Here is a 13,852-nt window from a genome sequence, read left to right as displayed (position 1 = left end):
GTGCAGCGCCACATTCCCTCCGAAGTTGGAGGGGACGATCCACTCCTGGCTTCCTTGATTCTCCTGGAGAAGAGAAGGTGGCTGGCACCCTGCTTCTGTGTCTCTAGTCTCTCTTCACCGTCACCCTGCCTGCTCCCCTTTGAGTGTGGGAGTAGGGCGGGGGGTGTCACATGGTGCCTGCCTGTTCTATAATGACAATGGTGAGTGCAAATGCTTAGAGCCCATCAGCATGAGATCTCCTATCTCAACATCATAACTCCATCTGCAGAGACCCTTTTCTAAGTAGGGTAACACAAATCACAGAGATTAGGACCTCGTTTGTGTAGGGGACCATTACAGTTGGCACAGCTACTAAGCATCTTTCAGGCCTGGGCCTTTCCCTGCTCCATGTCAGTCCTGTAATTATCTTATTATCTCCATTCTTCCCTCTGATATGGATACTATGTAGAGGGTATGGATACTCAGGACAAGATTGCCTGGATTTGGTAACACTGGGTCTCTTGGTGGAAGAGGAGGGGGTCCCCCAGTGGTGTTCAGAGGTCACTCCTGGCTCTATGTTCAGGGGGCCATTTGCAGTGCTGAGGATTAAACCTGGGTTGGCCATATGCAAGGATGGAGCAAAGTATCCGTTAAACTATCTCTCTGGTCCAATAGATCTCTATTAGCATGATGGTAAAGGTAAAGGTAAAGGCCCTCCCGTTGATCATCGATTTGCTCGAGCGGGCCCAGTAACGTCTCCATTGGAGACTTTGTTGTTACTGTGTTTGGCATATCTAATACGTCACGGGTAGCTTGCCAGGCTCTGCCGTGCGGGCAAGAGACTCTCGGTAGCTTGCCGGGCTCTCCGAGAGGGGCAGAGGAATCGAACTCGGGTCGGCCATGTTGGCTGCGTGCAAGGCAAACGCCCTACCTCTGTGCTAGAATGCTCATAATCCATTTCCGTTTTCTTTTCCTAGCCTGAGAGAAGTGTGTGCTTTCCACACCATCACAGAACAAATAAAACTATGCCTTATATTTTCTCAGTGTATGTGGTTTATTTGATCATCGATTTGCTCGAGCATTGTTGGCTCAAGAGAAAATTGTTTACCCTCTGGAAAGCATTAAGAATCTTCCTTCCCATCTTGGGCCGGAGCGATAGCACAGCAGGTAGGGCATGTGCCTTGCATACGGCTGACCTGGGTTCGATCCCCGGAATCCCATATGGTCCCCCAAGCACTGCCAGGAGTAATTCCTGAGTGCAGAGCCAGGAATAACCCCTGAGCATCGCTGGGTGTGACCCAAAAAGCAAAAAAAAAAAAAAAATTTTCCCATCTTTATGTCTCTGTTTATCACATTGGATTCTAAAAGGCTGTATGTAGTACTCTACCAGTAAAGTATCTAATTTATTTATTTACTTGTGAAGACAGTATAAATTGCCTGACATTTCTGAACATTAATTTCCTGCTTTGAAATGTGGAAATGGACAATGCCGAAAAGGACTTCTGGGGATTGATTTGGGGAGTGGTGAAAATTCTCCACATAGTGAGTTGTGCGTGTTTAGTTTGTGACAGATATTCTTTTTCCTGCTCTCCTGTCCTTATTTTCTTTCAGCTGGAGTTATCTATTAGTTCCATTTACAGAGATCTACCTCTAGTAAACCACATGTCATGGTCACGGTCCTCCCGTTGTTCATCCATTTGCTCGAGCAGTCTCCATCATGAGACTTGTTGTTACTGTGTTTGGCATATCGAATACGTCATGGGTAGTTTGCCAGGCTCTGCCGTGAGGGCGAGATACTCTCGGTAGCTTGCCGGGCTCTCCGAGAGAGGAGGAGGAATCGAACTCGGGTCGGTCATGTTGGCCGCTTGTAAGGCAAATGCCCTACCGCTATGGTATCGCTCCACCCACATGTAATAGGTTATAATTCCTGCCCCCAACAGTTAAACCAAGTGTTTGGGATGCAATGAAGATTACAAAGTCAAATCACAGACCTTTCCTTGGAAGCACTTACCATCTTGATATAAAGGAAAGATGTCTGTTTCTGAATACTTGGAAACACAAAGTGTTCATAGCCTCCATGGAGAACAGAATGAGGTGGTCCCATAGCTTTTGACCTCTAACACCTAGTGTGTAACCAGCACAGGACCATGGACTTGGAGTTAAAAAGACCACAGATTCAGAGGTTACTCAAATTGTAGCAACACTCAAGGCCAATGTCTCTGAACTTGTACAGAGTAGAACAAGACTTGGCCTGGTAGCCAGAGTCCTTAGTTCAGTTATTGGTTTATTCACTGTCTTTGCTTTGTATGGACTTATGCAAGTTAATTTCCCTGAGGTGGATTTAGCTTCCTTATCTGTAAAATGACATAATGAGACTATCAGCACAAGAAAAATAATAATAGTTCCATAAATATTAAGGCCCCAAAATTGAGGGGGGAAAGCAGAATTTAAGCTTATCAAGTGCTGAAATTTTCCTCCAGAAACAGTCATGAAACAGAACAAAACTGCATGACAATACTCCAAATAAAATGCAACAATTTGACAACAGAGTAATAGTGGTCACAAGGAGAGGAAGGAAATGGCCAAAATGTAAAAATAAATAAGGCATATATGGATCCTAAGAGTCCATTGGGTAGGGTGTTTGCCATGCACACAGCTGACTTGGGTTTAACCCCAGCATATGGTCCCCAAAGCACCACCAAAAGTAAATTCTGAACACCATCAGGTGAGGCCCAAAACTCACAGAAAAAAAAAACCTTATTTGCATTTTCTATGTGCCAGGCACTATTCTTAGTTCTTTACTATACCTCTTAAGACAGTATTTTTATAATCATGTTACAGAGGGAAAAAAAGTAAAGCTTAAAATTTCAAAATGAAAGAGAGGTTTAGTAACAACGAGTTTCTCACACTAAATAAAGAATAGAGCCACAGTTTGGATCTAGTCAATACTGTGCTACATATAAACAAAAGACTTACTAAGATGGCCTAGAGCAACAGCACAGTGGGTAGGCTTTTGCCTTGCATGCGGCCAACTCGGGTTCCATTCCTCCGCCCCTCTCAGAGAGCCCGGCAAGCTACTGAGAGTATCTCGCCCGCACAGCAAAGCCTGGCAAGCTCCAATGACGAATTTGATATGCCAAAAACAGTAATAACAAGACTCACAATTTGTTGTGAGGCGTTACTGGTGCCCGCTCGAGCAAATCTTTGAATAATGGGAGGACAGGGCTACTTAATAAGATCATGGATGTGGCTCAATTTGCCTTTCATGTGGTTTGATTCTGAGCTCTTCATGGTCCTCTAACCACTGCCAGGTCTAGCTTTGATGCCTCCAAGCCTAGCTGGATATGGCCTTAATCACAATAGCAAAGTTTATTTTATTTTACTTTACCTTATTTTATTTGGTTTGGGGGCCACATCTGGAAGTGCTCAGGGGTTACTCCTAACTGTGCTAAGGAATCACTTCTAGTGGTGCTTGGGTGACCATATGGGATGCCAGGGATTGAACCCAGGTTAGCCGCATGCAAGACATGTACTCTACCTGCTGTACTATCACTCTGGTCCACAAAACATTTTTTTAATGTAAAATGACTTGTACGCATAAAAGAACAAAAGGCAATTTATAAATGAAGACTTGGGAGCCAGAGAAATTGAGACCAGGTTCAAACCCCAGTAGCACATACCCCTCTGAGCACTACCAAGTGAAACCCTGGATGCCCCCCGAGCACCCCTGGGTGTGTCCCAGTGATCCCAGTGAAAGACTGATCAGGAATGGGGCGAGGACCTCTGAGTACAATGTGGGAGTTTCCCCTACCCCCATAAAGTAGAGATTTGATTGTCTTCCTAAATGTCCCCTAACTTTAACTTTATGTGAACCAATATTCTCTTCCTTATTGCTGGAAAGAGTAAGAGGTTGAATCTTCTGTTACTGACAGCCAAGGCATTTGCTCCCGTTTGATGCATAATCATTCTTGGCTACTTTTAATAGGGAAGTTATCTGGGAATTTCTTTTCTGGCATCTGGAGGTCTGTGGTTCAAGTGGATTCTCCCAAGCCCCAGAGCAAAGCTCACACACTACATACTGTTGGACTGCCAAGAAGTAACTAATTTATGCCTGGGAAATCTCCATTCCACTGCCTTGTAGAAATTCTTGAATTTCCCTTACATCACTCCTCCCCAGCATGTTCCAATAATAGCACAATCACTTATTGGTCAGATCCCCAGAACATTTTATAATTCAAGGTCCAAGTGAACTTGGATTTATAGTAAAATCTGCTTTGAGAAACCTATCCACTCTGCTTGTATTTATACAAGTATAGGATAAGAAATGACCACAAGGGACCAGAGCGATAGTACAGAGGGTAGGGTGTACTATCGCTCTGGTCCCTTGTGGGGGACTTATATACTCCCAATCTGGGTTCTATCTCCAACATCCAAAATGGACCCCAGAGAATCTTCAGGAGTTATCCCTGAGTGCAGAGCCCTGAGCAACACCAACTGTGCCCTAAAAAACAAAACAACAACATAAATGACCTTAAGGCTAGATAGTGGAGGGTTAAGGCAAATGTCTATGCCTTACATGAAGCCAACCCCAGTTTAATCCCAGCACCACATAGTCCCCAAGCATCATCAAGTACAACCCTGGAGGCTCCGGAGCACTGCTGAACTGGTGGTCCCCAGCACTGCAGGGCCCAAGCAGCATTGCATTCATGGCCCTCACACTAAACTGATTGCACAGCTAGCCAAATATCACTGGGTGGGGCTCCTGAGCCCCCAAAATAAACAAAATGAAAAGTGGCCGTAAATGTCTCATAGTCTGGTCAGCCCCAGGCTCTGAGCCAAATTATAATCTTGTGAGCTCAAATCTTGAAAATAGTGTCCAACCCTTAGATTCAATTCAAAACAAAAATAACCCTCTACTACAAAATAAGAATGGCACTAGGAAGAAGGTGGAAACAAGGTAAGTGCCCATCAAGAGAAGAATCACATGTAATATAAATTCAATAAAACCCATGTGATGACAGGGATCAAACCAGGGTCTGCCACACGCAGGGCGGGTACCTCCACCCCTCTACAATCTCTCTGACCTCAGTATCAATTACTTTAACTTTTTGGTTGAAAAATCCATGTGACATACAATTTGGAAGGTGCCTACTTTGCGATCTGCCCGGAGCAGACATTTTCTCTTCCTATTGGATTATATAGAATTAACCTGACACCATTCCCTAGGCTGAGCAAGGGAAGATTATAGATGTCCTATGGGGTTCCTTCTCAACTTATCTGGCCCAGAGTCCCCAAATTCTGCTGCTGATGATTACTGGTGTCCAGTGAAGAGTAGGGAACTAGAGAGAATGAAAATATTTAAAATCCTGGAGCCGGAGAGATAGTACAGCAGGCAGGGCACTTGCCTTGCATATGGCTGACCTAGCTTTGATTTTGGGCATCCCATATGGGCCCCTGAGCTCTGCCAGGAGTGATTCCTGAGTACAGAGCCAGGTGGAAGATCTGATCACTGCCTGGTATGGCCTCCAAAACAAAAATAAATTAAGACAATAATTTGTTTTTCTTAATTGGAATAATCCAATAATTTATTGAATTGGATTCTGCAATTGAAAAAAATTACCCAGAATGTTACTTGAAGTATCGACACTTGTGATGTCATAATAGAACATTAACTAGCAATTTGATTTAAGAGTCATTTGTATCTGAAGAAAAACAACATTATTTACACAACTGATGATGACCCAGACAGTTCACAATTTGGTAAAGTAATAAGTGCAACAATTTCCCTTTCTGTCTGGTAGAGAAGGTAATACTAAAAGTAATGGTTTTATTACCCTGAAGGATATTAATCTATTTTGTAAACAATTTTGTAAACAATTTAGGACTCTCGTTCATTTTTTTCATTTACTATAAAAATTCCCATTATTGCACACACACACATACCCACACAGAGTTTTTCTTCAACATCCAGTCATGCTCAAGAGATACTCCCGGCTCTGTGCTCAGGGTCACTCTGGTGGGACTTGGGAGACTATATGTGGTGCCTGGGATAAAACCCAGGTTCACTGCACAGAAAGCAAGAGCCTTATCTGCTGGATTATTGCTCCAACCTTGTGTTCTATTTTGAACTGGCATCGACATCCTGATAGTCCCCTTATTAATGGGTTGCATGACATTTTCACCCATGCTCACTATATGTATGATAATTATATTTTTAACATGATTTTTATCCCTGGCTCTAAGTTTCATACCCTGCAGAAAGCATCTTATAGAGTCCTGATACCCTTTTGAAATAGTTTCTGTTTCATTCCCATTTTCCAGATGAGAAAACTGAGGCACAAAAATATTCATTTTCTTAGTCCTACTTATGTGTCAGGCATCTTCTACACACAATCTTCTCTCATTCCCTGGACAGCCTATTTATCCGTTTGTTCAGCCAATAAATATCTATTGCGCATTTATTATAGTCAAATAATCTTCTAAGCTGGTGACACAGAAATATGTAAATACCATTTTTCAGTTTCAGGTGTGATTTCCTTTTTGTTGTTTTGGGTGTGGAAGATGGGTACTTATTGTCTAAAGAAATAAGAGCTGTGATGAAGTGAGAGGACTGTGGTAGAGCAACAGGAGTACCTCGCTGAGACTTGTAGTCATGAAGTCAGGACAGCCTTACTGGAGTAGGTAGCATTACTATACTAGGTATTCGGTGAACCCAAGAAGTGGGTGAGAAGGACCTTTAGACAAAGTCTCAGTTCCTTTGTGTAGAACATTAAGACTCTCACTAGACTCCTGCTTACCCTTAAAATCACTTTTTTCTCTCTACTTTTCTGTTCAGCTATATTTCTCAAACATCTTATAATTTCTTCCACCCCTCGTCTGTGTTGCTTTTGTGCTTTCTTCTCCCTCTATCTAAGACAAGTTTCCCCACTACTTCTGTCCTGCCCACTCCGACCTTCAGTTATCCTCAGGACCACTTAGACATTATCTCCTCCGGAAATTCTTCTCTAGCTGTCAGGCTGAGTTAGGGGACTCTTTTCTCCCCTAAGATCCCTTATGCAGCCCAGTACCAGTCTTCTATCTCAATGCTTAACAGAGCACACCGTCATTGTCTGTATACACAAATGTATCTATTATCTGTTCCTATGCTTCCTGAGAAGAAATTTTGTTGGCTTTGGATCATAACACAAAGCAAGTGCTCAGTAAATGCCCATTGGAGAAAAAAGAATAAAGCACATATTAATAATTCCAGAATAAATAATAGAAGGAGGGAGATGATTCTCAGCAACTATTTAAAATAAGTATGAGATAGAGGTCAAAGAGATAGTGCAGTGGGCAAGGCATTTGCCTTGCATGTGCTCAACCTGGATTCAATCCCCTGCACCCATTCCGATCCCTTGAACACTGCCAGGCAAGATCCCTGAGAGGAAAGCCAGGAGTAACCCCTAAGCATCACCGGATATGACCACCCCCTACCACACACACAGTTGGGGTGGAGCCAGAGATATAGCACAGAGGTTAAGGTATTTGCCTTGCATGAGACTGACTCTGGTTCGAATCTCCAGCACTGCATATGGTCAGTATCCTAAACCCCGCTAGGGATCACTCCTGAGCACATAGCCAGAAACAGTCCCTGAGCATCACCAGGTGTATCCCAATAATAAAAAAGATTTAAAAACAAACAAAAAATAGAAAAACAGGGGCCAAAACAATAGTACAGTGGATAGGCTGCTTGCCTTGCACAAGGCCCAATCTGGATCTGATCGCCAACATCTCATATCATCCCTTGAGCACCATTAGGAGCATTTCCTCAGTGCAGAGCCAGGAGTAACCCCTGGGCATCGCCCAGTGTGACTCCAAATAAAGAAACATAATTTAACAAATAAACAATAACAACAACAAAACTGCGGGAAAGAAAAAAATGAGCAATTTATGAGAGAATATTCATCACTTATTATCAAGGAAATGAAAATTAGATGTCCAGGAATACAATCTCACACTAGTGAGTATGGTATATATCAAAAAGCCTAGAAATAGCCAGTATTAGTGGGGATGTGGTTCAAAAGGAACCCTTTTCCACTGTTAATAGGACTGTCATCTGGTTGAGCCTCTATAAAGTATGAAATATGGAGTAAACAGTATAAAGACTGCTCAAAAAAGTAAAGTAAGATTAGAGCTTCTTTAAAACCCATCAATTCTACTTGTTGGCATCTGTCCTCAAAATGCCAATAATACTAATCTGAAAAGATAAATGCACAACTATATTCTTTGCAATGCTTAGAATTATAGCTAGGATATAGAAAGAACCCAAATATCCAATGACAGATGAATGGATAAGAATTTGTGGTACATATACACAATGGAATTCTAAGCAAATTGTAAGATAAGATGAACATCTTGCAGTTTGCTATAGTGTGGGTGGAACTAAAGGGCTTTATATTAGATTAAATAAGTCAAAGGGATAAGGACATAGAGAAACTAAGACAGAGGTTACTAGACAGTATTGAACAATGACAAATCTTTGACCTTGTATTACAGATTACCAAGCAGAGGAGGGAAAGAAGAGGTAGACAATAATAATATAAGACAGTCTGGGGTAACTTGGAGGCAGACTGTAATACATCCAGACCAAAAACATCAGTTTACATAAATCAGTTACTTGCACTACAATTTTTTAAAAAGAAAGAAAAATAATAGTGAGCAGTTCAGAATAGAGGTATAGCATGTAATGGCAACTGCTATGAACTCAAGGTAACAAAAATAGTATGCACCAGGGCTGTACTGTGATTCACTTATATTATTTCACTTCGTTCTCATAATAACTCTCTGAGGCAGATACTATTACCCTTCCCCTTTTGCTGATGACATCTAAGAAGCCAAATGGTACACTCAAATGTAATAGCAAGTGGCAGATGTTAACCCAGGCAATGTAACTGCAGGCTTACACATTATACTGCACCTATACAGGGTTCCAGATGAGTTAGTTGAGGAGAGAACCCAAAGATGCTTCCCAGGAGTTTGTAGTCCAGGAGAAGGGAGAAGGGGCTAGAACATGACCCTGAAGCTCCAGAGGCAGGCCTGGTTCTGTTGTTTTCAGGAGGATATCGAGGTTGCTTCTAGCAGGAGCATTTGGGAAGGCTTTGAGAAGGAGGCATCAAGCAAACCAGGCTTTGGAGGCCTTAGAACGATTTGGAGATATCTGGAGAACAGTGGCACACAATAACAGCACACAAAGAAGCTGAGTTGTGTAATCTCAAAATCTCAAATCTCAAAATCTCTAAAGTTAACTTAACACTAGAATCCGCCCCTCTCGGAGAGCCCGGCAAGCTACCGAGAGTATTCGATATGCCAGATACAGTAACAACAAAAGTCTCCAATGGAGACGTTACTGGGCCTGCTTGAGAAACTACTACATTTGGCAGACTAGAAAATTAGAAATGGAGGGATCAGAGCAAAAGTACAGCAGGTAAGGGGCTTGCTTTATATGCTGCCAACCAAGTTCAATCCCCTGCACCCCATGTGGTTCCCCAAGCCTACCAGAAGCGATCCCTGTGTACAGAACCGGAAGTAAGTGCTGAGCACTTCCGAGTGTGACCCAAAAGCAAAGAGATTTAAAAATGAAATTAAAATTAAAGCAGCCATGTGTCTCAGTCTCTATCAAGGAAAGCTTTTTGCAACAACCCAGCAGCCTTGAAAATTTCCTGGCTAACTGGTATGATATTACAACTTATTCTTGAAGAGGTGTGCAAAAGCAATCCTGGAATGTAGGCAGTGAAGTGTATTTTATTTTATTTTATTTTTTATAAGAACCAATGTGTCTTGATAAAAAATAAAATAAAATACACTGGGGAGGAGAAAACTATCCTGATTGGGATAAAATGACCTGAGTATAATAAGGGGTAAAGGTCATTAAAAGAAAATAGGATGGGCTGGAGAAATAGTATGATGGGTAGCGCGCTAGCCTTGCACACCACTGATACAGGTTCAATCCCTGGCACCACATATGGTCCCCCAAGTACCACCAAGAGGAATTCCTGAGTGCAGAAACAAGAGTAACTCCTGAGCATCACCAGGTATGGCCCTAAATAAAAACTAAAAACAAAAGGCACCATATAAGCTCATCCACCATCCATGATCCAGAGACCCATAAATAAATCTCAAAAGAGATCAACAAATTGCAGAAGAAATTTTTTCCTGGACATCTGTGTATGGCTGGGTCATCTGGAGCACTGTAGAGGGGAGCAGGCTCTGGGCTGATCTGCCCAGACAGAATCCCAGCAGCCAATTGCTCCCACATTACAAAATCGCCACCATGGCCCTGGCCGGACTCCACCACCCCAGCACCGAGCTTCACCCAGAAATTAATCTGTTAAAAATTCAGATATGTGAGGTTTGTGATTGAAATCTCCAGGCTTTCGTGGAGTCATCATCTCCATCTCCCTACATCTCCTTGTACTTCCAGAAGTCCCAGCAGTCACACACATACCTCCCAAAGCCTCCACCCAGTTAAAAATTTAATTCCAGCTGTACCACCTGTTAAAAATCCTGAACTTGTGCCTGCTACAGAGACAGGGAGTGGGAAGGGTTTTTTTTTTTAATCCTGAACTTCCTGGAGCTACATCTTAAATTCTACAGCACTGATAAACCAGTGGCAGCATCCCTGATTGAATGGGATGTAACATGGAAGGCAACCAATCTCGATTCACAAAACATAAATACGGAAAAGCTTAATCTGTAACAACATCTTAGTAATGCTTATACAATGGTTTTTATGGTGAGCTATAACGATTTTCACTAACTTTCTTCTAAGGAAAGTTTTTTTTTTATCATTCTGTTAGCAAAGTATTGATAACAAGCAATATAAAATAACTTGAGGGCCTGCTATGGGTGCAGGTTTAAGGGGTTGTTGAGAAAATCAGAGACAATACTGGAGAGAAGGTGTAATGATGGTGGGATTGGTGTTGGAATATTAAATATCTTTAACAAATCATCATGAACAACTTTGTAAACCACAGTGTTTACTTAAGCATAAAGAGAAAATTTACATATCTACATAAGTTTTACCTATTCCATGTAAGCTCCTATATATTAACACATGGGGCTGGAGCAATAGCACAGTGGGTAGGGCGTTTGCCTTGCACACGGCTGACCTGGGTTGGATTCCCAGCATCCCATATGGTCCCCGGAGCACCGCCAAGGAGTGATTTCTGAGTGCAAAGCCAGGAGTAACCCCTGAGCATCGCCGGGTGTGATCCAAAAAGAAAAAAATATATATTAACACAGATTTGCTTTAAATGACAGATGATTATTACTACAATGATATCTAGGTATAAAATAAAATTTAATGTAATATACTTTAGATTCCAGAATTGAAAACATATATGTGTAAATGAGAATAGGATTTTATTCTATTGTATGAATGGTTTAATTTTCTTATTTAAAAAAAACACACAAAAAGAAAGCAGATCCCATTTTCTGTAAATTAGATATGCCACTTCGCACCCTAAAATTGAAGGCAAAAGAGAAAACGTATACCTTTGTAAATAAATAGAATATTTTCATGACCCCATTATTCATGGAAGGACTTTTTTTATTTGCAACTCAAAGGTTTTTTTTTTCTTAAATTTTTATTAGTGAAACACCATGAGGTACAGTTGTTGACTTAAAAATTTTTGTGCTTGGTTTTCAGTTATACAATGATCAAATACCCATCCCTCCACCAGTGCCCATTCTCCACCACCACCAGTCACAGTATCCCTTCCACCCCCCATCCCCCCATCCCACCCTACCTCTGTGACAGGGCATTCTGGAAGGATTTTTTTTTTAATTAGAACTTTAATTGTTTGGGTTTTGTTGTTGTTGTTGTTGTTGTTGTTTTGTATTTGGGGCCACACCTAGCAATGCTCAGGAGTTATTTTTATATTGACCCTCAGGGGTCACTCCTGGCTGTGTTCAGGAAACTACATGATGCCAAGGATTGAACCACTGAATTATCTTTCCACTACCATGCTTAGAAAAGGATTCTCAAAACAAGGCATAAAAAGGCATGAACTGGTGGAGGAGATTGATACAAGTGATTCTCTAACATTTAGAAACATCTGTTTATTTAAAGACCAGTTGAGGGATTGACTGGGCTAGGGGTGGGGAGAGAGGCTCAGCTTAAGCACTGGAGCACACGCTTCGCATGCAAGAGGCTGAAGTTTGATCCCCAACATTGAAGAGTCCCCAGAGCACAGCCAAGAATGACCCCCGAGCAGAAGTAACCCCAGAGCCTCCCAGAGTGTGGAGAACCAAAAACGAAGAGAAGAGAAGAGAAGAGAAGAGAAGAGAAGAGAAGAGAAGAGAAGAGAAGAGAAGAGAAGAGAAGAGAAGAGAAGAGAAGAGAACAAGATAAAGGACATGAAGAGATAACATTTGTGTACTCTGTGAACAGGAAGCCAGGAGGAGCAGATTTGGAGACTGAGCACAGAGCAAGATAAGGCTAGAGAGAGGCCAGGAGCCAAGCCGAGTCTAGTGAGCATCACGCCGCCTGCTGGCAGGGGCAGGAAAGGTCCTGCTGAGGCTTTTCAAATTCTCTGTATTGGGGATGTGTACATCTATAGGGGAAAACCCCAGCTAAAATGCTTAACCAATCCTTCGCCTCCTCTTCAGAAAACCACACTTACATTGACCTTTCATTTCCTGCAACAGGTTTCATTTGGTTTCCTGCCCCCAAGGAAGTAATTTTCTTATCTCCACCGTGACTGAATTCCTACCATCTTAATGAAGAAAGCCTAGTGGGGAGCACATTCCCTGGGTTTGAGTCCCAGCCCTCTCCTTTCCTGGGGCTCTTCAAGGAGATGCATTGGCTGCTCTGTTTCCTCATCTGTAAAATGGGAGCACTCAGCTTTCCTTCCTGCTTCCCGACAGGGCTGAGGTGACCAGAGCGCCTGTGCGGAGGGAACCGGATGCTCTCGATGGTTACAAGTGTGAGCAGCTAGCGGACCTCTGAAGGGCCCCCTCTGTTGCTGTCAGAGTTGGGCGGGTTAGTGAAGCTGTCGGTCAGCTCTGAAGTTCAGCTGGGCTGGGTTCCAGGGCCTGGCAGGGCTTCTCCTCACCCACTGGGACTGCACTAGCTCTGGCCCCCGCGCAGCTTCCTGGCTCCCTTATCTCCCCTCTGCATGTGCTTTCTGGGGTGGGAAACGCTGCCCCTCGCTTCCTTCACTTCCCCTGGCTCCCCCGGACCCTCATTCTTTAGATCCTGTGAAATCCCAGCCGCTGGCCCTGCGCCCACTCTGCCTGGTGGTTTTCTGCCCTGGGCGTTTCCGGAGATGCAGCAGGGGGGGGGCTCTTGCTCCAAGCGATTCTCCTCTGCCACCTCCCCAATCCCAGGACCCCTCAAACTTCTGCACACACCAGTTTTCTTTCATTTTGTTTGTTTCTTGTTTGAGGGTCACACTTCGCTGTGCTCAGGGACACCCCTGGGGGGCTCAGGGGATCCTATGGGGTGCTGAGGATTGAACACAGGTCGACCAGGTACAAAGTATGTGTCCTATGTACTCTGTGTACTCTGGCCCCTCACCCCAGTTTTCGTATTCCCAACAGTCTCTTCATTCTCCCTGTACCCAATCCCATCCCTTATTCTCTTTTATTTTAATTCTCTGCCCTGAAACTCTGAGCTGTGTGACTTGGGGCAAGTTGCTAAACTTCTCTGTGCTTTAAATTTGATCTCCTCTGTATTATGGAAACAATGAGGCTGGTGTGGTCAGCTCCGGAGGAAGTGATAAACACAAAGAGTTAACACATGATATAAATTTCTGACTTGTTTTTCATCATAGCATAATTATCCAAGCATGTTGGAAATACGTGTTCAGAGATCCGCATAGCACTCAATTCC

This window comes from Sorex fumeus, unplaced genomic scaffold, assembly GCF_029834395.1.
Source record: "Sorex fumeus unplaced genomic scaffold, SorFum_2.1 ptg000044l, whole genome shotgun sequence".
Classification (NCBI taxonomy): Eukaryota; Metazoa; Chordata; class Mammalia; order Eulipotyphla; family Soricidae; genus Sorex; species Sorex fumeus.
Note: the sequence above shows the minus strand (reverse complement) of the source record.